General features: G+C 37.5%; 1 protein-coding gene, 1 non-coding gene and 1 pseudogene across 4 annotated transcripts in view; 2 read left to right on the top strand and 1 right to left on the bottom strand.

Moving 5' to 3' along the window:
* Positions 1-25,052, top strand: part of AFG1L (AFG1 like ATPase) — a 195,362-nt gene that overhangs the window by 581 nt on the left and 169,729 nt on the right. The window lies entirely within an intron of this gene.
* On the bottom strand, positions 2,037-2,109 carry TRNAG-UCC (transfer RNA glycine (anticodon UCC)). The gene has a single exon. It is a non-coding gene; the product is annotated as a tRNA-Gly (tRNA).
* Positions 16,389-16,695, top strand: LOC132530705 (large ribosomal subunit protein eL42-like; annotated as a pseudogene).

Genomic DNA, 25,052 nt, shown 5'->3' with positions numbered 1-25,052 from the left:
TTGAAAGGGATTCAAGTGTGGGGTTGAGACCTGGGAACTCTTCCAACCTGCCCCATCCCAAGCTCTCCAGGCTGGTGACCCGGGACTGTATCTCTGACACCTGCAGGCCCTGCGTGCTCTCTGGATTGCGGGAATGCAAGTGTACTGACATTCTCAGATTGAGGGGTCGATTCTTTGTGTTCTTTTCAAGTTCTAGAGGCTTCAGCGAGGCGTATTTTGTCACCGGGCTTGCATCATTCATTCATTCTTTCAAATTGTTATTCATGAGTGAATGAACCTGTATTTTGAGTAACCAAGGCCACAGGAGTGCTAGTTTTACTATATTCATATACTCTCACTAAATTGCGGGCTACTCAAAGGCAAGGACTGGGTGTCATTGTTTCCTCAGCACTTAGCACAGTGTTTGGCACCTGATGGGCAGATATATTTTTTGAGTGAATGAATGACGTTATTCTTATTGCTCCCTCATCCGCATACTTAAGCTTTCCTTTTTAAAAAAAATCTCCAGGAACCCCACCCTTATACATCTTAATAAACTGATTCTCATGGGCAGTTTAGCTAAAACTCTATCAGTCTTTGATTATTATCATAAATAGAGTTGAAATTAATACTAAAACTGTGATTAAGTCACCTCAGGTTTTACTGTAAAGTTTAGCATAACCACTTACTGTATAATGGAATATTTTGGTAGCATGAGGTTTCGATCTTAATATAAACTATTTTAAAAAAATTTTGGAATAGGCTATACAAGCAAATAACACAAAATTCAAAAGGTACAAGAAGGAATTCGGTAAAATGTTGACTTTCTTCCACTCCTGTTCCATAGCCATTTAGTTTTCCTTCCCAGAGGCAACTTCTCATACTTGTTTCTTATGTATTCTTCCAGAGACATTCTGTATATATCCACCATATATATTTATAAATACCTGAATTAAAGAAAAATAGAAGTGGTAATATACTATACACACTGTTCTGGTCCTTTCTTTTTTTTTCATGTAGTATATCTTGGAGATCATTCCATATAAATACGTGTAGAACTGCCTCTTTTTTTTGGCTGCCACAAGGCATGTGGGATCTTAGTTCCCCAACCAGGGATTGAATGGGCCCTCCCTGCATTGGAAGCTCAGAGTCTTAACCACTGGACTGCCAGGGAAGTCCCTGTACCTCATGTTTTAAATGGTTAAAATAGAATTCCGTTCAATGCATGTACCATAATTTATGAAAATTAGGATTTAAGGAACATGAGCATAACAACATGAGCCTTAATGTTTGTTCTGGGTCATGCAATATGCTAAGTGCTTATCTTGTTTAATTCCCGTTATCCTCATTTTGGGGATGAGGAACCCAAGGTTGCAGGTTATTTGGCTAGTTAAGTGGCAGAATTTTTTTTTTTTTTTTTTTTTTTTTTTTGCGGTACGCGGGCCTCTCACTGTTGTGGCCTTTCCCGTTGCGGAGCACAGGCTCCGGACGCGCAGGCTCAGCGGCCATGGCTCACGGGCCCAGCCGCTCTGCAGCATGTGGGATTTTCCAGACTGGGGCACGAACCCGTGTCCCCTGCATCGGCAGGCGGACTCTCAACCACTGCGCCACCAGGGAAGCCCCAGAATTTGTTTTGAATGTGGACATTTGATGAAAATGCAGTTAGAGGTCAATTTAATTGTAACTAAAGTTGCTCCTTCCCCCTCTTAAAGTAAAAGAAAAATTTAAGTTGAAACGTTATTCAGTATTTAGAGTCTGATTTAAGTTTGTTTTCTATCGTTTTCTTGATGTTTTGGGGGCGGTATTTACTGTTGACATTTGTTTTATCTCCTTTTTTTCATCTTTTCAAGCCTACTGTTTACTGCAGTGTAATGTGAGGGAAGCACATTACACTTAATGTTAAACAAAATAAGGAAGTAGATAAAGGAAAGGAATGAGGGGAAAGGAAGAGCATGTTCTTTGTTTTTGTGCTTCATTTCTTTCTTTCATTTTTTTTTTCCTTAATTAATTTATTTATTTGGCTGCATGGGGTCTTGGTTGCAGCATGCGGGATCTAGTTCCTTGACCAGGGATTGAACCTGGGCCCCCTGCATTGGAAATGCAGAGTCTTAGCCACTGGACCACCAGGGAAGTCCCCATCTAAGCTTTAATGCCAGCCTTGGCTCTAAGACATTTTGGTAACTGGAAATGTGAAAACTTTAGGGGTCCTAAAATGGCGTTCATTCATATCACCTAACTTTAAATTCCTTAGGAAGTACAACTTATGAATTCCATTTTGCGATATATGTATTTCCATTAGTCAGATTATTAAACAATTGAAAGTATCAATAAAATTTGGTATCTTAAATAATTTAAATATATATGTCAATTTTGATATTACTGCTTGTTTTCTTTTAGGTCTAAGTGTATCTTCATTTAATGTAACAGTTATTCAGTCTCCAGATAGTTATGGGGAAACATTTTATTAGAAATCAGAGTGGTCATGGTGTGGGTAGAAAATGCCTCGAGATTGCTAATTCAGTTGAAGTCTTGTATTAAGTGTATGGAGGGGGAAAGTGAATGAAATTGGCTGCCAGGCCTTGAATAGCTTACAGTCCTGGGAGGTGGAATTACAAGAGCTAATGTTTATTGAGCCCTTTCTGTGTTCCAGGCAGTCTGCTAGCCGTTTCTTTCTCTCATAATTTTATCTTCATAAAAACTCTATTATAAAGTTATTTTAAAATTTTTAAAAAAATTTTATTTTTTAATGTTTCTTTTTAAAAATTTTATATTGGAGTATAATTGATTTACATTGTTGTGTTAGTTTCAGGTGAAACTGAATCACTTTAGTGATTCAGTAAAGTGATTCAGTTATACATGTACATATATCCATTCTTTTTAAGATTCTTTCCCTATATAGGTTATTACAGAGTATTGAGTAGAGTTCCCTGTGCTATCTATAAAGGTATTGTCATCTCTATTTTATAAATGACTAAACAGGCATGGCTACTCAAGTGGTATTTGAGCCCAGGCATTTTCCCTCCAGAAGCACAAACTTAACCAACCACTGTGTTCTACTAGCTCTTTACCGTGACAATGAACATTAACACCACCATAATCTAGGCCCATCTGAAGTGTTGTAGGACTACAGAGGAGAAAGCAGCTCTGCTTGGAGAGGGGAGGGCTTTTTAGCAAAAGTGTGGAAGTGAGCTGCACCTGGCCCTTATTGGTGTATGTATAGTCCCTCAGGGGGAGCAGCTAGAGATGAAGCTTGGCAGGTGGGCTGGATTCTGGTTAGAAGAGTCCTGTATAGTATGCAAAGATGTGTAGGCTCAGGGGGATACTGCTGAAGATTTCTTAAGAAGAGAAGTGATCAGGTCCATTTTAGCATGATGATCCCTGTGGCTACCTGAAAAACAGGTCAGGAATGCCTGGATGGGGGAATATTGGAAGCTTGGTGATTATTTAAGAGGAAGTTGTAGTAGTTTAGGGAGAGTGATTTAGGCCCTGAATTACTGCTGTGGTAAAGATGGAGAGCAGGGCAGCAAAGGAGGGAATTCAGAGACCCTGCTTTGGTAAAATTGACAGGATCTGGGGGAGACAAGGAAAGAGAGGAGTTAAGGTCAATTTGGGTTTCCTAGTTTGGGTAATTTAATGGCATCAAATTCCATCTATCAAAGGAAACTAAATGAATGAAAAGTAAGGCCAGAGGCATTTTAGGGAGAGGTTCCATTTTGGATATGTTAAAGTTGAGGTGTTAGTGATAATTCCAGGTAAACAAGTCTAAGTAGTTGTAGGAAATATGGGATCTGAGTCTAAGAAAGGAAATATGAGGTGTTGAGAGCCATGAGAATGGAAGAACTAGCCTTGAAATATTTCTAGAATGAAAAGGAGAAAAGGCTAGGGATGAGTTCTTGAGGAAAACTGATGTTTTATGAGCAGAAGGTGACCTCATCAGAGAGCAGTTAGAGAGGTCATAGGGGAAATTGGAGAGAAGCCAAGGAAGAGAACGCTTCTAAGTTTTCTAAAACTTAAAATCAGCGTATCTATTTTACTTAAGCTAGCCTTAGAAATTAAGTTTCTTTCTTTCTGTTTTTTTTTCTTACTTTTTGGCCACACCGCGTGGCATGTGGGGTCTTAGTTCCCAGACCAGGGATGGAACCTGCACCCCCTGCAGTGGAAGCGTGGAGTCTTAACTGCTGGACCACCAGGGAAGTCCCAGAAATTAAGTTTATTTCATAGAGGCAAGGTAATATGACAGTCACACCTTGTGATTTTTTATCATTGTAGTGTCCTTCTGTATCTCAGTGTTATATTTTTAGATCTCTATATTAACTGAAGATTCGTATTTACCTTTAGTCACAATCTCTTCTTTAGTACATGTACATTGGAGAGCTTGATTAGGTATTAATGTGAGTAGAACTCAGCCATATGAATTGGTATTGTTTATTGGCTGTATAGATTAGTGGTTAAGAAAATGGATTTGGACTTTTATTACCCAGTTAGATGAACACCCTGTGTGAAACTTCATGTTTCTTGGATTTCCGTTAATGTTTATTATTATATTAGAAAAGAAGGTTCATGCCTGCTCCTGAGACTATCAACTTCATGATAATGGTTTCTTTCAGTCAGTTTTTTTTTTTAAGCATAGCACAACTTATTACATGGCATAGCTAGTGCTCAGATGTAGTTCTGGGGTAGAGGGTGGGCAGGTGAAATAGGGTGGGTTCAAGAGTAGAACCCATTGGAAAGGAACTTTAGAAGTCCAGAGATGGATTATTGATCTACTGTAGATTTGCACTGTGTTATACCTCAAGAGCTTCATTCTGTTTGTTTAAGTAAATGGTGAATATTTAAATGGGTTTAACTATTTTTAAAAAATTAACTTTTTTTTTGGCTGCGTTGGGTCTTAGTTGCGCCAAGTGGGCTTCTTTCTATTTGCGGCGTGCGGGCTTAGCTGCCCTGCAGCATGTGGGATCTTAGTTGCCCGACCAGGCATCTAACCGGTGTCCCCTGAATTGCAAGATGGATTCTTAACCACTTAAATCCTGGTTTTACCTATTTTGGATTTGTCTTTTCACAAAAATACCACAGAAATAATAGATGTCAAGGGCCCAGTGCAATAATACGCTCTATAAATTCTGACAGAAGGTCATGTAGCCTCAGCTTGACTATATCTAATACTGTTTCCCTAGGCCACTCATATTTTTTTCTTGCTTGTGACTAAGATTTGTTCTAATTTCTCTTTTAAGAGCCTTTTGAATATGTCTGTTCTTCCTGCTGTGTTTTGTCTTCCTTGCCTAAGGTCCTCTGTTGAGGTCCCATTTTTATGTGTACCCTGCTGGAGGTACCTCATACTTTAATCTCCAGAATCTTTTTTCATAACGTTCTTTCGCTGTCCTACTTGTCCTTCTTATTTCTTCTCTCCGTTCAGCTCATCCTAGAAGATACTTTTCAACACATTATCTATCCATATTCTTGACCAGGTGTGCCAGTTTTCAACAATTTTTAAAGCCTGAACATGCAGTTCTTAGTGTAGTTACTTCAAAGCTTCATAATGCAATTTATATCTTAAATGTAATTCCTGTAGATTACATTTAAAAATTCTTATTTATATATTTGTGTAAAAAAATTTAAAATAAATGAGCATAACAGATAGACGTTATTTTTCTTTATTGTTTGAAAGAAAATAGACCCCTTAGGTCTCATTATTAAATAGTATTTGAAAAGGGTGAATATTAAGGAGTTACTCAGTATGCTAGGCCATGCCTATAATTACTTCAGAATAGCTTTATTCAGATTTTTAGGCAGTATTTTACTGATTTGTTATGAAATTTAAGTACTGTTTTTTTTCTTTTGTAAAGTTACACACATTGGCACATTTAAGATTAGCTTCGAAAGGAAAAGAATGATAACTGGCAAGCATTTAGTTTTAATTTTCATAATTTTTCTATTTAAATCAAAAGCACCCTTTTAAAGCCCCTAAATCATCCTTTTATAAATAAAGTAAATGCATTCCTTGATGATGGCTTATGTTGTTTTTTTAAAGAAAGAGTTTAATTAAGATTTGATTTTCTTCTATTCTGCACTTTGTTTATTCATCACTGAATCAAACATAGGTGTTTAATGTCACTGGTAAATCTGACTTTTTGGGTCATTGATGACCGTTGCAGTTTTCGAAAAAAGCAGCTATTTCTCTTTGGGGTATGAATAGAACATAATAGAGCATAAAAGGGCTGCCTGTGACCTTAGCATGGGCTTCTGTCATTGTAGGAGAACATTTCTGGTCAGTGGCCACTGTTTACAGTTTGTTAAAATCAACACAAATGTACAAAACACTCATGAATAATTGTGAACACAGTATTTGAATGGATGTTTAATAAATATGCATTAAAAATATAATTACAGTAATGAAATTACAGCTGAAATTTTAATCCAGCCCTTTAGAAATATTAAACGTGCTTTTCCTGATTGTGCATTTTTCGCACAGCAGTTGGGTAAACATTTTAAACTGGAAATCTAAATTCCTTATATAGTTTTGATTTCATTTAACTAAGCGTGTGTTCTTTTTTGGCAACAATCTTCTTTCTCTTTGTGAAGAAGTGAAGCTCATTTTATTCCATAACTGTTACTTAGAAGAATTTTGATCAGTTCTGTCATAGGACTAATGAACATATGGGATACCAGGTGAATAATAAAATGTGACCCGGAAAGACTAGATTGTGATTCTGGTTTCATCCTATGGTACGGGATCAATCATTTAATTTGGTATTTCTTTTTTCTCATCTGTAGAATGGGATTAGTCATCCTAACTCTGCCTTCCTCACATGTCATCTATGAGGCTCAGATAAGTTATTATATAATAGGAGAAAGTCCTTTGAAAATTATAAGAAATGTTATATAAATGTAGGGCTATGCTGGGAGTAATTGAAATATTAATATTGAAATGCTAGAGGTGGTGGATTCCAGTCAGTGAATAGGAATGGGATGAACTCAACTCTATGTATAATTACTAAAACCATTTTGATTTTCGGGGAGTCTAACTTATATTAACAATGGCAAAGGGCTCAGTCTGATTTCAGTGCTTTGAATTCCAGAAGACGAAGTTTTGATTTTTCTAAGATTGTGCAGAGGGCCTCTATAGATAACCAGGGATGGTTATTGTTATCCTGGACTTAACTACCTTTCCTCTGGATATTCTGAATATCTAGAGGGTCTTAGAAAATATGAGCTACTGCTTTCGTCATGATATTTCAAAGAAGGCTATTGAAATTTGATTTATAGTATGCAGGTAAGTCACTAAGGTAAATTATCTTAATTTAGTAAGATACTGCTTATGAATACTGTTTTCAAAGGAACTCAAGTTGTTAATTATTTGCTGTGCAGCAAGATATGAAGATAACATTTCATGGGATCATAGAATAATAGAGCTGAAGAGGACCTCTGGGTTATGTAGTTAAATGTCAGGTGGGAAGGTAGTTTCTGCCTTTATTGTTTCTTTTTGAGGCATGCTGTTCATTTTTATATAGCCCTAATTGCTAGAAAATTCTTTAAGTAGAATTCTTCAAGTAGAGCTTTTCTGTAACTTCTCATTCATCTTGACTCTTTCCCCAGGCACAACTTATATAACTCTAGTTCTCGTGTGCTTATGACAGTTTTTTAAGTATATCTTATTCATTTATATAGTCATTTATTCATTTATCATATTATTGGTTGCCTCCTTGTCCCAATTCCATTTGACAACCTTTAAAACATTAAAGACATATTTCTCCCATTCATCCGTTCATTCATTCCCCAAATATTTCTTAGTGCCATCTGTATGCTAGACACAGAGTGCTGGGATGTTGTTACTCTCTCCTCAATGTCAACTGTCTCTTGTCTTATCAGTCAAATCTTATGACACGGTTTCTAGATCCTTGAACTACTTCCCTTCTTGAGATTACAGTCTGCTTTCTGAATGTCACTCTGAAAATGTGGCCCACATATCTCAATATATTCCTTTGGACATGTCTGGCCAGAGCACTATTTTAGGTTACCTTTTCTGTGTCCTGTTGCATTAAGTTGGTGGCCAGGTCATATTCATGTCTCACCTTAAGACTCCTAGGGCTATTATAAGACAGGTCTCTTTTGTTTATATTTGATTAGTTATTTTTTCTATTAAAAATAAATTATTTTTATTATAAAAATACTATATGTACATAGTAGAAAATACAGGAAAGATAATTACTGTTAACTTCATTTTTATTTTTTAAGCATACTTATTAAAGTATAAGATTCATTTAGTAAAGTACGCAAGTGGTAAGTGTAAAGCCTACTGAATTTTCATAAAGAGGATAGATTTGTGTAAATACAACCTAAATCAAGAAATAGAACATTTGTAGTACCCAGAGGCTCCCATTGTGTACCCTCCAAATCACTAGCTTTTTACTCCCAATGGCAATCAACATCCTGATTTATGTTACTATTGATTTATCCTTTCATCTCTTCTTTTTTCTTTTTTTTTAAAAATTAATTAGTTAATTTATTTTTGGCTGCGTTGGGTCTTCGTTGCTGCACACAGGCTTTCTCTAGTTGTGGTGAGTGGAGATTACTCTTTGTTGCGGTGCGCGGTCTTCTCATTGCGGTGGCTTATCTTGTTGCAAAGCACAGGCTTTAGGTGCACGGGCTTCAGTAGTTGTGGCATGCGGGCTCAGTAGTTGTGGCTTGTGGGCTCTAGAGTACAGGCTCAGTAGTTGTGGTGCACGGTCTTAGTTGCTCCGTTATCCTTTCATCTCTTGATGGACACTTAAGTTGTTTTCATGTCGTGGCTATTTAAATAATGCTGCAATGAACATGGGGGTGCAGATACTTTTTTGAGATAGTGATTTTGTTTCCTTCAGATAAATACTCATAGGTGAAATTGTTGGATTCTATTTCTTAATGAATTATGCCAGATTTATAGATTGAAAATATATTCTGTCATTCTGTGTGTTGTATTTTCACCTTCTTGATAATGTCCCTTTTTTTAAAAAAAATTTATTTATTTGCCTGTGCCAGGTCTTAGTTGCAGCATGAGGGCTCCTAGTTGCAGCATGTGGGATCTAGTTCCCTAACTGGGGATTGAACCTAGGCCCCCTGCATTGGGAGCACCGAGTCTTAACCATTGGACCACTAGGGAAGTCCCAATAATGTCCTTTGATATACAAAAGTTTTAATTTTGATGAAGTCCAATTTATTTTTTCTTTGGCTGCTTTTGGTGTCATAGCTAAGAAATCATTGCCTAATCCAAGGTCATGAAGATTTACAATTATGCTTTCTTCTAAGCATTTAAAAGTTTTAGCTCTTACAGTTACGTTTTTGATCCATTCCTACTGGGGTTTAATTGGGAGTCCTTAAGTCTGAGTTTCACAGGCGATTGTGATGTCCAGACAGGATTAGATTTAGAAAGTCCACACCTGTTAAGAGAGATCAGGGATTGGCAACATTTTTCTGTAAACATTCAGATAATACTTTTGTCCTTGCCTGCCATGGTCTCTGTTACAACTTTAGCTGACCCTCCATATTTGTGAGTTTGGCATCCGCGGATATAGCGGGCCAACTATTCATTGTACTGCACCATTTTATATAAGGGACTTGAGCATTTGTGGATTTTGGTATATGCAGGAGGCCCTGGAACCACTCCCCTGCAGATACTGAGGGACAACTATACTCAACTCTGGTGGTGTACTGTGTAAACAGCCAGAGATAATAGACTAATGTGCATGGTCAATTTGGCCTGCAGGCTGCTATAGTTTGCAGACCACTGGACTAGGTAAATATTCATGTATACTTTATTTTTTTGGTTTGAAATTTTTTATATATTTACATTTTAAAACCATCTGGAAAGTATTTTGGTATGTAGTATGAGGGGATAATCTAAATTAATTTTTCTGTTGTTTTCCAGTTGTCCAGATGTCACTTGTTGAATGATCTCTTGGCTCCCATTGCTTAATTCATTGATTCAACAAATATTTATTGTGTGCCCATCATATGCCAGGCATTGTAGGTGCTAGGTATACAGTGAATTAAATAGGCATGGTACCTTCCCTCTTGTGGCTTGCAGCCTAGTTGAGAGAGACAGACATAAAATAAATAACAAATAGATAATTACAAGTTGGGTGATAAAAGAAAAGAACAGTGATAATATTTGGTATGCCTCCCTCTTTTATTATATATTAAATTATTCCCTGAAGACTTCCTTTTAGAATATCTATTCTATTCATTGATCTTTTGCTCATAGTGTTTTATATTTATTTTCTCATCTGGTAGTCAAGATCCCCCTCATTACTTTGCATCTTCATGATTTTCTAAGGATTTTGGATTTGGATTTTGGTGGAACTGTATTTAATCTGCAAATTAATTTGTGAAGAACTGACAATGTTACAGTGTTGTGCATTTCTTTTCAATAACACTGTGTCCAGTCTCCCAAATTTTCATTTATGCCTTTGAGAAAGATTTTAGTTTTCTTCACATAGATCTTAGAAGTTGATTGTTACTATGACTCTTCTTTATTCTAGACTTTTTATCTTAATTGTAAATGGGATCCGTTTTTTTTCTTCTATTGTATTTCCAACAGGTCATTGCTAATATGTCAGAAAGATAAAGCCATTAAAATGTTTTCCAGTATTCTCCTTTGCTTAAGAGGGGGTATAATTAAGCCACTGAGTTCTTTAAAATTCATAAGTGGCTTCCTGGAAACTTCAGGATTAAATTTAAACTGCTTATCGTTGTAAAGCCCTGTGTCACCTGGTTCCTTTATATTTTTCTAGTAGCCCAACTCTTGCCCCCTCTGCCTTTCACTTTATATCTCAATACTGAACTTGTTTCATTTTCTTCAGTGTACTATCCTCTCATATTTTAGAGCCTTCTCCCAGCTTAATGCATTTCCTTCCCTTCCTTCCATTTTTCCCTGGCTAACTCCTGTTTGTCCTTTTGCTCTCAATTGAAACATCATTTCCTCTGAGTACCCTTATCTCCTTAAGCTAGGTTACTAGCTTTGGCTCTGTGATCTCATAGCATCCTCCTCTTCCCTTTACTTCATACCACACTTTATTAAAGTTGTTTATCCACTTGTTTATATCTCCCCCAGTGCCCTGTTGATATTTTGAGTGCAGTTACAGTGTCTGTCTAGCTAGCTGTGTTTGAAGTTTTTAGTACAGAGCTTTACACTCTATAGCTGCTTTATAATTTGTGGAATTAGTTGTTGCTTATTCAGTTTTTCTATTTAATAGGTTTTCAAATGATTCTTTTCAGTATAATTAAGTTTTTGAACCCAATTGCACCTGTTGGTACTTTTATCCCATTGTGTAGCACGGCAACATCATCTTGACTGTGATACAGCACTGATTTGTCTCCTAACTTTGTGTCATCTTTGTATTTGAGGGCTAGGTCTTCATTTAGTGCCAGATTTTGTTCTCAAAGCTCAAAAAGGTGTACATAAATCTAGTTAGTCAAAATTCTTAAAAGCCAGCTATGTGAAATGTAAGGGCTTTTAGATTTATATGGAAAGGAATTTCTTTCCTCTAACACTTCAACTTTGGGCTTTTAGTGAAAAAGCTGCTGACTCACAGACATAGAAAACAAACTTATGGTTACCAAAGGGGAAAGGCGGGAGGAGGGATAAATCAGGAATTTGGGATTAACAGATACACACTACTATATATAAAATAAACAACAAGGATCTACTATATAGCACAGGGAACTGTATTCAATATCTTGTAATAGCCTATAATGGAAAAGAGTCTGAAAAAAGAATATGTATATGTATAACTGAATCACTTTGCTGTACAGCTGAAACTAACACAGCATTGTAAATCAACGATATTTCAATTAAAAAAAAAATTTGCTGCTGCTGCTGCTACTGGGTTTTACAAGAGTGCCGTATATGAGCAGAGGCAGGTTGAGCCCAGAGTGCAGGCAGGGCAGAGCTCTAGCTGGGCCTGAGTAGGATGGAGACCCAGGAGGGGTGGATTGTTGGTTGCTCCAGGAGGCTTGAGTACTTCAAATTAGAGGGAGGTTTGTGTTTTTTCTGTTGCCTGGCTCTGATAAATGGGAGCACAATCTTCACTTGTCTGTAGTGTTATGGTGATTTTAATGAGGGCAATATCCTGGTGGTAGTTTGGGGTCACTTAGCTTTAGATCCTATCTTGCCTATTCACTTAAATTTTCTAACATTTTGTGGTGTTTTAGTTTCCTCATTTGTAAGAAATAACAATATCTACCTTAGATTTTTTTGGAGAAGATAATATATAGAATACCTTTCAGAATTCTATCACTCATAAATTTTCAAATGAATCCAAGGTCTGTAAAGAAAACCTTAAGCTGTTAAATGAACCTAAAGCATATAACTTTTCTGGGTTACATGGATACCTCTTGTAATCTGTTAGTTTTGTATAACATCTTTAATTCTACTGAAGTAAACACATGTAATGCCTTGAAGTAGTCTAGACTCATCACAAATTGTATTGAATATTTCTGAACATACAACCGTCTAGGAAGGAATAATGCAAAAAGATAGTTTTCTTTACCTTGAAAACTCTTTAAATTTGTATGGTCATGTGTTATCTTGTGTATCTTCAATTCTTTCCTTTAATCATAGGATACTTTTGAGCTGAGAAATCTTTACAGAATGTTTTTGAGTTGAACCCCACTTTACTGACAAGTTGTATGTAAAACTTCTGCACATTAAACTACATCTCTACTGATTTTGAGTATGAAGTTGGAGATGGATTCTCAAAAAATATTTAACCTCAGGTATTAAAACAAAAAAACCTTAAGGGTGAAGCAAACCTTTAAAATAACATTTCTGAAAGGAAAATGCTTACTTTTTGTTCAAATAGTCTGGTCCACCATTTTGCTTAAGTCTCTAAAGAATATCTCTAAGACTTTCTTAACTATCTACCTTTGTGTAGAATTTGAAATTCCATTCCAATTTAAAGCACCAAAGAACACAGAGACCACACATCCCCTTTGTTGTTATTTCTCAGCTCTATGGAGACAGTGTCAACACAGTTAAGCTTTATGACATATGTTTTAGTCAGGGTTCTCCAGAGAGACAGAACCAATAAGATGTATATACATTTAGTAAGAGATTTATTATAAGGAATCAGCTCATTGCAATTATGGAGGTTGACAAGTCCCAAGATCTACAGTCAGCAAGCTGGAGACCCAGAGACCCAGGAGAGTTGGTAGTGTAATTCCAGTCTGAGTCCGAAGGCCTGAGAACCAGGAGAGCCCATAGTGTAGTTGTAGTCCAAAGACTGGCAGGCTTAAGACCCATGAAGAACTGATGTTTCAGTTTGAGTCCAAAGGCAGGAGACAACCGATGTTCCAAGCTTAAAGGCAGTCAGGCGGAAGGAGTTCCCTCTTACTAAGGGGAAAGTCAGCCTTTTGTTCTGTTCAGGGCTTCAAGTAATTGGATGAGGCCCACCCACATAAGGGAGAACAGTCTACTCAGTCTTCCGTTTCAGGTGTTAACCTCATCAGAAACACCCTCACAGACACATCCAGAATAATGTTTGACTAAATGTATAGGCGCTCGATGGCCCAGTCAAGTTGCCAAATAAAATTAACTATCACAACATATGTCAAGATTATTGTTGTCCTCAGTGTGTGAGCAGCATTTCCCCTCATGTTCTTAAGGTGCTTGCAGCAGTCCAGCTACCTTAATTTCACAGGTAAAAGTACAAAGGCAGGAAGGAATGAGTTTCTGTCCTGGTCTCCTTTTGAAGAGTATCAGGAGAAACTTTGGCAGAAGCTGACTTCCTCTTAGGCATCATTGGCTAGGATGGTGATCATGTGCCCAAGCTGCCATGATCCAGAGTCAAAATGGTGGAGTCAGGAGATAAATCTGGAGGGTATGACTCCAGAGCCCATGCTGCTTCCACTACAACATGCTGCCTCCCTGCTGGACCTGTAGGTACAAATGCTGGCTCTGCCACTACCTAGCTATGGGAACATGGACAGATTACTTACTTAGTCCCTCTGTGCCTTAGTGTCTTCACCTTTAAGGTAGGAATATGTTAGTACCTACATCATAGGGTGGTTGTGAAGATTAAATGAATGAAGGTATGTAAAGTACTTAGAAAAGTACCTGGCACTTAGTGAGTACCCACTAAAGGTTAGCAATTGTTGCTGCTGTTGTTATTAACTATATGATCTTGGTCAGTTTACTTAACCTGCAACTTGCAGTGCTAACTCTCTGGTCCAAATCATAGACATCTCTGAACTGTACTATTGTTAAGAGTTTCCTAAGTAGTCTCCCTGCTTCCACTTAAAAAAAAAATTACATATATGTGTATAATAGTTTTATTGAATACCATACAATATAAAAATACATACATATATAAAAATATATGTATATTATATATAATATATAAAAGCATTATTGAATATCATACTATTCCTCCGTTTCTGCTTTCCTTTTGAATTTCTATTCTCTTATTTTCTACAAACGGATTAATCTTTTAAAAAACAAATTGTGACACACCCCTGATCAAAACCTTCTACTTGATCTTAATCCTATCACATTCACACTATTTACCGTGGCTTACAAGACCGTACATGATCTGGTCCTTCCTCTCCTTTCCAACTTCACCTTGTAACATACTCCACCTTGTTCATTTAAATCAGCCACGTAGACTTTCTTTTCTTTCTTTGAAAATGTGAAGCTTATATCCATTTTCACTTTAGGGTTTTTGCCAGAGCTCTTCACTCTGCCTGGGAAGTTCTCCCAGATCTTCCTCAGGGCTGACTCCTTTGGGCATTCAGGTATCAACTTATGTCACTTCCACAGGGAAGCTTTTCCTCATAATCTATAGGAGTCCTCAATCATTCCCTAGCATAGTGCTTCTCAGTCTTCAGTGTGCATATGAAACACCTATGTGTTTTGTTAAAAATGCAAATTTTGATTCAGACCCCTAGGGTAGGGCCTGAGATTCTGTACTTCTGTTGAGCTCCCTGGAGATGCCATGCTGTTGGTCAGAGGTCCTAGGATATCACTCTTTTATTTTCACCAGCATACTGATTATTATGTGATCTGTTGTTGCTCTTTATTTAATTTTTTGTCTCTCTTCCCCTTGACTGGAAGGAAGGCTCCATAAGGAAAGAAATTTGTTTTTAATTGTTGTTTCACCAGTGGCATGAATAGTGCCTGAGCTATAGTTGGTTCTCAAGAAACCTGAGTGAATGAATCAATGAATAGATTTATCCATGGATTTTTTTTTATTATCATTTTTTTAACATCTTTATTGGAGTATAATTGCTTCACAATGGTGTGTTAGTTTCTGCTTTACAACAAAGTGAATCAGCCATATGCATACATATATCCCCGTATCTCCTCCCTCTTGCATCTCCCTCCCACCCTCCTTATCCCATCCCTCTAGGTGTCACAAAGCACCACACGGAGCTGATCTCCCTGTGCTATTCGGCTGCTTCCCACTAGCTATCTGTTTTACATTTGGTAGTGTATATAAGTCCATATCCATGGATTTTTAAGTTATTTGTATAATAGGATTATTGTGAGGAGTAAAACAAGTAATTATGTTAAGTTACTTAACCTAGTCCCTGGCACACAGTAGGTGCTCAATAAATGTGAGCTGCTATTATTAGAATTTCCTTCTAAAACTGTTTTGACAATTATTTTTAAAACAGTGGTTCTTAATCAGTTTTTGTTCACTTGTTTGAAAATCTGAAGGAATCTGTAGTATATTTAGAGATCTTACCTCAGAAGAAATGCAAAAACATACACACACACAATTTTCTTTTAATTTCAGAGGGCTCTCAGACCATCCCCCCGCTTCCCTGCCAGTTGACTTGTCATGGACCCCAAGTCAAGACCTTGTTTAAAAAAAAACAACCTACGTGTATATAACAATTCTTGTTAGGGCTGTTAGTGACAATTTGCCTTTTTCTAATTTCTTTTATAATTGTTGCTGTTGAATTGCTTCTTCTTTCTGTGTTATAGGTTACCATGTGCCATTAAGAAGAGCATAAATGTGGTTTATTATATTAATTATTATTTTTTAAAAAATATTTATTTATTTATTTATTTGGCTGTGCCGGGTCTTAGCTGTGGCACCCAGGATCTTCGTTGCGGCGTGTGGGATCTTTTAGTTGTGGCATGCAGGATCTTAGCTGCAGCATGCGGGATCTAGTTCCCTGAATAGGGATCGAACCTGGGCCCCCTGCACTGGGAGCAAGGAGTCTTAACTACTGGACCACCGGAGAAGTCCCTGTTATATTACTTATTAATGCCATGAGATTGTTTAAGTGGAACATATTAGCATAGACTGTAATACTGCAGAACTTCAGAAGAATTTTTTTGTTCTAAACCTCTGTCTTCAGATGAAAACTTAAATATTGGGGGAAATCGCTTCTTCCCCTGCCGATAGCACCCCCACAAACAGACAAACATGGTGTATATCCCTGAAACTTGCCAAACTAACTGTAAGAAGCATGCCAAGCATTAAACCCACAGAGTGACACAGGACAAGAAGGGCAAGGACTCTCTGAATGCCCAGGGAAAGCGGTCTTATGACAGGAAGCAGACTAAGCTGCTTTTCTGGAAAAAAGGCTAAAACTGCAAATGGAGATTGTGCTGAGGCTTGAATGCATTGAGCCTAGAAAGTGCTGCAGAGTTAGAGAGTGCTGACTGTTAAGACCAGCAAGCATTTTGAACTGGGAGGAGATAAGAGAAAGGGCTAAGTACTCCAGTTCTAAACTTCATCTTTTGTTTTATTGTGAAGACAATAAAATCTGGAGGTTATGTTCACTTCAAAAAAAAGTTGAAGCAGGGGGAATTGAAGTAATAACAAATACACTCAGAGCCTGGGGAAACTCATTTATTTTCCTTGGGGAGAAAAATTGAAGTAATTGTTAAAATACTATCTAGAAAGTTATAATAGATTATTCAGATGCTAAGACATCATGATATTGAGTAAATCTTATAACAAGTGGGCTATGGAGTATAGTGGGATCTTCCTTAAACTTCGTTTAGGAGAAAGTAGTGAAATAAGGTACAAAATTGAGGTATTAGAACAGCGCAGACTTTTTGTGCCTCTAAAATCTTACATTTATGTTTGTAGATTAGTTTGTGGATCTTCAGAATGGCATTTTCCCACTGTCCATTTGGAGTACAATAAGACAAATTAATACAAATCAAAATAATATGGCAGCAGCATCACATAATTTGTGTACACTGATGCAGTAACAGATTTAATTTAGTGCAGCTTTTGAGAAGTCCTTTGTGATTCAATTTATACAGCTGCTGTCCAGGCCTAAGCTGGCCAATCTCTCAGCCTTGAGTATCTTGCCTGACTGATTCTTTCTTTTTCTTTTTAAAAAGACTGATATTTTTTAGAGCAGTTTAGGTTCACAGCAAAATTCAGAGGAATGTTACAGAGATTTCCCATATACCTCCTGCCCCCCACATGTCCCCTGTTATCAATACTCCCCAGTTATCAACATCCCATACCAGAGAGGTACCTTTGTTACAGTCGATGAACCTACATTGACACAGCATCATCATCCAAAGTCCATAGTTTACAATGGGGTTCTTGGTGTAGTACATTCTACGAATATGGACAAACGTACAATGACACATATGCACATTATAGTATATTTTAGGGTATTTTCACTACCCTAAAAACCCTCTGTGCTCTGCCTATTCACACCTTCTTCCTACCTACCCCCTCCCTTTGTTTACTACTGATCTTTTTACTGTCAATAGTTTTGCCTTTTCCATAATGTCATATCATTAGAATATAGGACCTTACAGTATGTAGCTTTTTCAAATTGGTCTTTTACTTAGTTATGTGCATTTAAGTTTTTTCCATGTGTTTTCATGGTTTGATAGACTCATTTCTTTTTAGTGCTGAATAATATTCCATTGTCTGGATGTACCAGTTTATTTATCCATTCTCCTACTGAAGGACATTTTTGTTGCTTCCAAGTTTTGACAATTATGAATAAAGCTGCTATAAATATGTGTGTGCAGGTTTTTTTGTGGACATAAATTTCCAGCTTCTTTGGGTAAATACCAAGGATAATGATTGTTGGATTGTATGGTAAGAGTATGTTTAGTTTTGTAAGAAACGGCCAAACTGTCTTCTAAAGTGGCTGTACCATTTTGCATTCTCCCCAGGAAAGAGAGGTCCTATTGTTCCACATACTGGGCAGCATTTGTCAGTGTTCTGGATTTTGGCCATTCTAATAGGTGTGTAGTGGTATCTCATTTTTTTTTTCTTTTTTTTGGCCTTGTCACATAGCTTGCATTCCCTGACCAGGGATTGTGAAAGTGCCAAGTCCTAACCGCTGACCACCAGGGAATTCCTTCTCATTGTTCTTTTAATTTGCATTTCCCTGATGACATATGATATGGAGATCTTTTCATATGCTTTTTTGTCATCTGTATATCTTCTTTGGTGTGGTTTCTGTTAAAGTCTTTGGCCCAGTTGTTTTTTTTTAAATTTATTTTATTTTAGTTTTATTTTTGGCTGCGTTGGGTCTTCGTTGCTGCGTGTGGGCTTTCTTTAGTTGCAGCAAGCAGGGGCTACTCTTCGTTGTGGTGCACGGGCTTCACATTGCAGTGGCTTCTGTTGTTGCGGAGCACGGGCTCTAAGCACATGGGCTTCAGTAGTTGTGGCACGTGGGCTGAGTAGTTGTGGCTCACGGGCTCTAGAGCACAGGTTCAGTAGTTGTGGTGCACGGGCTTAGTTGCTCTGTGGCATGTGGGATCTTCCCAGAGCAGGGCTCGAACCTGTGTCCCCTGCATTGGCAGGCGGATTCTTAACCACTGCACCACCAGGGAAGTCCTGTTTGGCCCAGTTTTTAATCAGATTGTTTATTTTCTTGTGAGTTTTTAGAGTTCTTTGTATATTTTGGATAATAGTCCTTTATGAGATGAGTCTTTTGCAAATATTTTCTCCCAGTCTGTGGTTTGTCTTTTGAGATCATGGCATTGTCTTCTGCAGAACTGAAGTTTTTAATTTAATGAAGTCTAGCTTATCAATGATTTCTTTCATGCATTGTGCCTTTGGTGTTGTATCTAAAAAGTCAAAGCTATACCCAAGCTCGTCTAGGTTTCTCCTATGTCTCCTGTATTTCTCCCATGTTATCTTCTAGGAGTTTTATAGTTTTTTCTTTTACATTTAGATCTATGATGCATTTTGAGTTAATTTTTGTGTAGGGTTTAAGGTCTGTGTCTAGATTCATTTTTTTTGCATGTGGATGTCCAGTTGTCCCAGCATCATTTGTTGAAAAGTCTTATCTTTGCTCCATTGTATTGCCGTTGCTCCTTTGTCAAAGATCAATTGGCTATATTTACGTGGGCCTATTTCTGGACTCTATTATGTTCCATTGATCTATTTGTCTATTCTTTTGGCAATACCACACTGTTCTGATTATTGTAGCTTTATAGTAGATCTTAAAGTTGAGTAGTGTCAGTCCTCCAATTTTGTTTTTCTCCTTCAGTATTGTGTTGGTTATTCTGAGTCTTTTGCTTCTTCATTTAAACTTGAGAATTATTTTGTCAGTATCCACAAAATAACTTGCTAGGATTTTAATTGAGATGCCTTTGAATCTATAGATCAAGTTAGGAAGAACTGACATTTTGACAATATTGAGGCTTCCTATACGTGAACATGGAATATCTCTCCATTTTTAAGTTCTTTGATTTTGTTCATCAGAATTTTGTAGTTTTGTTCATATAGATCTTGTATATATTTTGTTAGATTTACACTGAAGTATTTCCTTTTTGGAGGGTGCTAATGTAAATGGTATTGTGTTTTTTTTAAAAAATATTTATTTATTTATTTATTTATTTTGGTTGTGCCAGGTCTTAGTTGCAGCATGCAGGATCCTTTGTTATGGCATGTGGGATCTTTAGTTGTGGCATGCGAGCTCATAGTTGTGGCATGTGGGCTTCTTAGTTGTAGCATGTGGACTTCTTAGTTGCGGCATGCAGACTCTTAGTTGCGGCATGTGGACTTCTTAGTTGTGGCATGTGGACTTCTTAGTTGTGGCATGTGCACTCTTAGTTGCGGCATGCATGCAGGATCTAGTTGCCCTACAAGGGATCGAACCTGGGCCTCCTGTATTGGGAGCACAGAGTCTTACCCACTGGACCATCAGAGAAGTCCTGGTATTGTGTTTTTAATTTCACATTCCACTTGTTCATTGCAGGCATATATGAAAGCAGTTGACTTTTGTATATTAACCTTGTATCCTTACTATAATTACTTGTTAGTCCCAGGAGTTATTTTATTGATTCTTTTGTATTTTCTGTATAGATGACCATGTCATTTGGGAACAGACCATTTTATATCTTCCTTCTCAATCTGTATACCTTTTATTGCCTTTTCTTGTCTTATGGATTTATCTAGTACTATGTTGATAAGGAGTGAGGAGAGGGGACATCCTTGCCTTGTTCTTGATCTTAGTGGGAAACATCTAGTTTCTTACCATTAAGTATGATGTTTGCTGTAGGTATTCTTTATCAAGATGAGGAAGTTCCCTCTATTCCTAGTTTACTGAGAGTTTTTATCATGAATGTGTATAAGTTTTTTCAGATGCTTTTTCTGCATTTATTGATCTGATCATGTGATTTTTCTTCTTTAGTCTGTTGATGTGATGGATTACATTAATTCATTTTAAAATGTTGAACCAGGGACTTCCCTGGTGGTCCAGTGGTTAAGACTCCATGCTTCCACTGTAGAGGGCATGGATTCGATCCCTGGTCAGGGAACTAAGATCCTGCATGCCACATGGCACAGCCAAAAAAAAAAAAAAAAAAGAAAAGAAAAAAGGTTGAACCAGCCTTGCATTCCTGGGATAATTCTCACTTGTTTATATTGTGAAATTCTTTTTATACATTGTTGGATTTGATTTGGTAGTATTTTGTTAGGGATTTTTGCATCTATGTTCACGAGAGATATTGGTGTAGTTTTCTTTTCTTGTAATGTCTTTGTCTTATTTTGGTTTTAGGGAAATGCTGGTCTCATAGAATGAGTTAGGAAGTATTCCTTCTGCTTCTAATCCTCTGAAAGAGGTTGTAGAGAATTAGTATAATTCTTTAAATGTTTGGTAGAATTCACCAGTGAACCCATCTGTGCCTGATGCTTTCTGTTTTGGAAGACTATTAATTACTGGTTCAGTTTCTTTAATAGATGCAGGCCTATTTAGATTGTCTGTTTCTTCTTGTGTGAATCTTGGCTGATGTGTCTTTCAAGGAATTTGTCCATTTCACCTAGGTTCTCAAATTTATGGGTTGAGTTGTTCATAGTATTCCTTTATTATCCTTTTAATGTCCATGGGATCTATAGTGATATCCCTCTTTCATTTCTGATATTAGCAATTAGTGTCCTCTCTCCTTTTTCCTTGTTAGCCTGGCTAGAGGCTTATCAATTTTATTGATCTTTTCAAAGAGGCAGTGTTTGGTTTCATTGATTTTCTCTGTTGATTTCCTATTTTCAATTCCACTGATTTCTGTTCTTATTTCTTTTTTTCTGCTTACTTTGGATTTAATTTTCTTTTTCTAGTTTCTTAAGGTGGAAACTTAGATGATTGATTTTAGATCTTTCTTCTTTCTAATATATACATTCATTGCTATAAATTTCCCTTTAATCACTGCTTTTGCTGCATCCCACAAATTTTGATAAATTGTGCTTCCATTTTCATTTAACTCGAAGAATTTTTACATTTATCTTGAGGTTTCTTCATTGACCCATATGTTATTTAGAAGTGTGTTGTTTCGTCTCTGCATATTTTATTTTATCTTTAAATTAAAAAAACTTTTTTTTGGCTGCGTTGGGTCTTCATTGCCGCACGTGGGCTTTCTCTAGTTGCGGCGAACAGGGGCTACTCTTCGTTGAGGTGTGCAGGCTTCTCATTGTGGTGGCTTCTCTTGTTGCGGAGCCCGGCCTCTAAGGCGTGCTGGCTTCAGTAGTTGTGGCTTGTGGGCTCTAGAGCGCAGGCTCAGTAGTTGTGGCACACAGACTTAGTTGCTGTGCGGCACGTGGGATCTTCCTGGACCAGGGATCGAACCTGTGTCCCCTGCATTGGCAGGCGGATTCTTAACCACTGCGCCACCAGGGAAGCCCTCCATTTATCTTTCTGTTATTGATTTCTAGTTTAATTCCATTGTGGTCTGATGGCAGACATTGTATGATTTCTGTTCTTTTAACTTTGGTAAGGTGTGCTCTGTGGCCCAAAATATGATCTATCTTGGTTAATGTTCTGTGTGAGCTTGAGAATAATGTGTATTGTGCTGTTGTTGGATGAATTATTCTATAGATGTCAAGTTTAGCCAGTTGATTAATGGTGTTGTTGAGTTCAACTAAGTCCTTACTGATTTTCTGCCTACTGGATCTGTCCATTTCTGCTAGAGGGGTACTGAAGTCTCCAACTATGATAGTAGATTCATCTATTTTTCCTTATAGTTCTATCGATTTTTACCTCATGTAGTTTAACTTGATGGTCTGTTGTTAGGTGCATATATATTAACGATTGTTATGTCTTCTTGGAGAATCAACTCTTTTATCTTTATGTAACATCCTTCTGTATATCTGATAACTTTCCTTGCTTTGAAGTCTGGTCTGTCTGAAATTAATATAGCTACTCTTGCTTTCTTTTGATTAGTGTTAGCATGGTGTAATTTTTTCCATCCGTTTTTTAAAAATATCTTTATTGGATTATAATTGCTTTACAATGTTGTGTTAGTTTCTGCTCTATCCATCCATTTACTATTCATATGTATGTGTCTTTGAATTTAAAGTGAGTTTATTTTAGTCAACATGTAATTGAGTCTTGGGTTTTGATCCACTCTGACAATCTTTTAATTGGTTCATTTACACCAATCAATTTCTTTTCAATCTTGGGGGCAGCAGTTTGTCCTGTGTCCTTCCTTCTCTTATGGATCTGAAAAGATACATTGATTTTTCAGCTTTTTACTTGTTGTTGGGATAGAATGGCGACTTATAAGCTTCTTATATGCAGTACTAGATAACCTATGATTCTCTTTTTATGTCTGCTGATTGCCTGAAGTGATGCCTCATCTTCAGTGTAACTTGGTTTTCCTTTTTGAGAAATGTGAATGAAGTATAAACTACTCAATAAAGATGTTGGGTTAGTAAAAAGAAAAGTGGAAGCAAAGGACTTTAAGCCTCTCCAAAGCCAGATCCCAATAGAAACAATGTACTTTGCCCACAGTCCTGATGGTTCCTATGAATAACTTTAAAAATTAGATACTTTATAACTGTAAACAGGAATATGAAGACTGAGGAATATCTACTGGATTTGGCAACACTAGGCATTGGGTAGGGACTTCCCTGGTAGTCCAGAGGTTAAGAATCTGCCTTCCAATGCAGGGGACACGGGTTCTATCCCTGGTCGAGGAACTAGGATCCCCCATACCACAGGGCAACTAAGCCTGTGCGCCACAGTTAGCTGGTGCACCGCAGCTACAGAGCCCACGTGCAGCAACTGCTGAGCCCATGCACTCTGGAGCCCATGTGCTACAACTAGAGAGCCTGTGGGCTCTGGAGCTCACATGCCACAACTAGAGAGAAGCCCACATGCCGCAACGAAAGATAATGCTGCAGCTAAGACCCAACGCAGCCAAAAATAAATAAATAAATAAATAATAAATATTAAAAAAAAAGGCATTGAATGAACTTGGCAGAAGCCATCTCAGTAGAAGCTTGATTATAGTGGGTTGAGAAATGAGCAGGATGTGAGGGGGCGGCCAGAGAAAGTAAAGGCAACTCTTTCAAGTGGTTTGGCTATGAAGGGAAAGAGGGAGAGCAGGTGTCAAGTCAAGGAGGTTGTTTGTTGTTGTTGTTATTATTTTAAGAGGAGAGGGTTGAGCTGATATGAAAAAAACTAGAAGAGAGGGGAAAGGAGATGATATAGTACAGAGGTGATTAATGAAGAGAATGATATCTCTGAAAATGTACGAAGGGAGGGGATTCAAGAAATATTTAATAAGCACCAATCATGTCATGCACTGTTGCCCTCAAAGAGCATATGTTCTGATGGGGAAAGAAAACAAAAAGGTAAATAAGTATCATATAAGGCATTTAGTATAACTAAATATAGTGGTTCTTTAGATATAAATAATAAAAATATATGTGTATAAAATACCAGAGAATATCATGCATAGAAAGATCCTTTTTTTCTTACTATTTCATACTTTTAATAAGTTAGTTATTACTTCATGAAACTTGTTTTTCAGTTATGTATATTTGTGTGTATATTGGGTCATGATTTTTTTTCCAAAAAATTGAAATCCACTGATTAGAGGGTGAGTGAAGGCATTAATAGCCCTTGATGGAAAGAGAAATAGCTCTTAAGCTGTAACTGCAGAAAGAAAAGAGAATGGGGTAGATACAGGTGAGTTTGGAAATCTGGTGGTAGGGAGCTGAGGGTGAGTTGAGATTTGTGGAGGAGAAATTAGGCTGGCAGAGGGTTGGAGGAGGAGGCTCTCCAGTTGGGACCATTGTGAACAAAGGCATGGCTATGAAATGAAAGAATGGAAAATGTTTGAGATATGGTGAGCAATCCAGTTTGACTAGAAGGCAACCCACATTATTGAATCTACCTTTGCATTTTCCATTCTACCCCGCTTCCTAACATTTTTGCTGTTGCCATCCTAATATGGGCCTGTATTATTCCCACTTAGAATAGTTTCATAACCATTTTCTCTGTACCCAAATTCATTTTACTTGCTATTTCCAGTTGATCTTGATACATTACTGCTGCAATTTTTTTGTTCTTCCACCTGCACTTAAAACAAGTCAACTTTGGGACTTCCTTGTTGACGCAGTGGTTAAGAATCCGCCTGCCGATGTAGGGGACACAGGTTCGATCCCTGGTCCGGGAAGATCTCACATGCTGCGGAGCAGCTAAGCCCGTGCTCCACAACTACTGAGCCTGTGTTCTAGAGCCTGCGAGCCACAACTACTGAAGCCCATGTGCCACAACTACTGAAGCCCACGTGCCTAGAGCCCGTGCTCCGCAAGAGAAGCCTGCACACCGCAGCAAAGATCCAACGCAGCCAAAAATAAATAAATAAATAAATT

Source organism: Lagenorhynchus albirostris, chromosome 12 (genome assembly GCF_949774975.1).
Source record: "Lagenorhynchus albirostris chromosome 12, mLagAlb1.1, whole genome shotgun sequence".
Classification (NCBI taxonomy): Eukaryota; Metazoa; Chordata; class Mammalia; order Artiodactyla; family Delphinidae; genus Lagenorhynchus; species Lagenorhynchus albirostris.
This window is presented reverse-complemented; position numbering and strand designations above follow the sequence as displayed.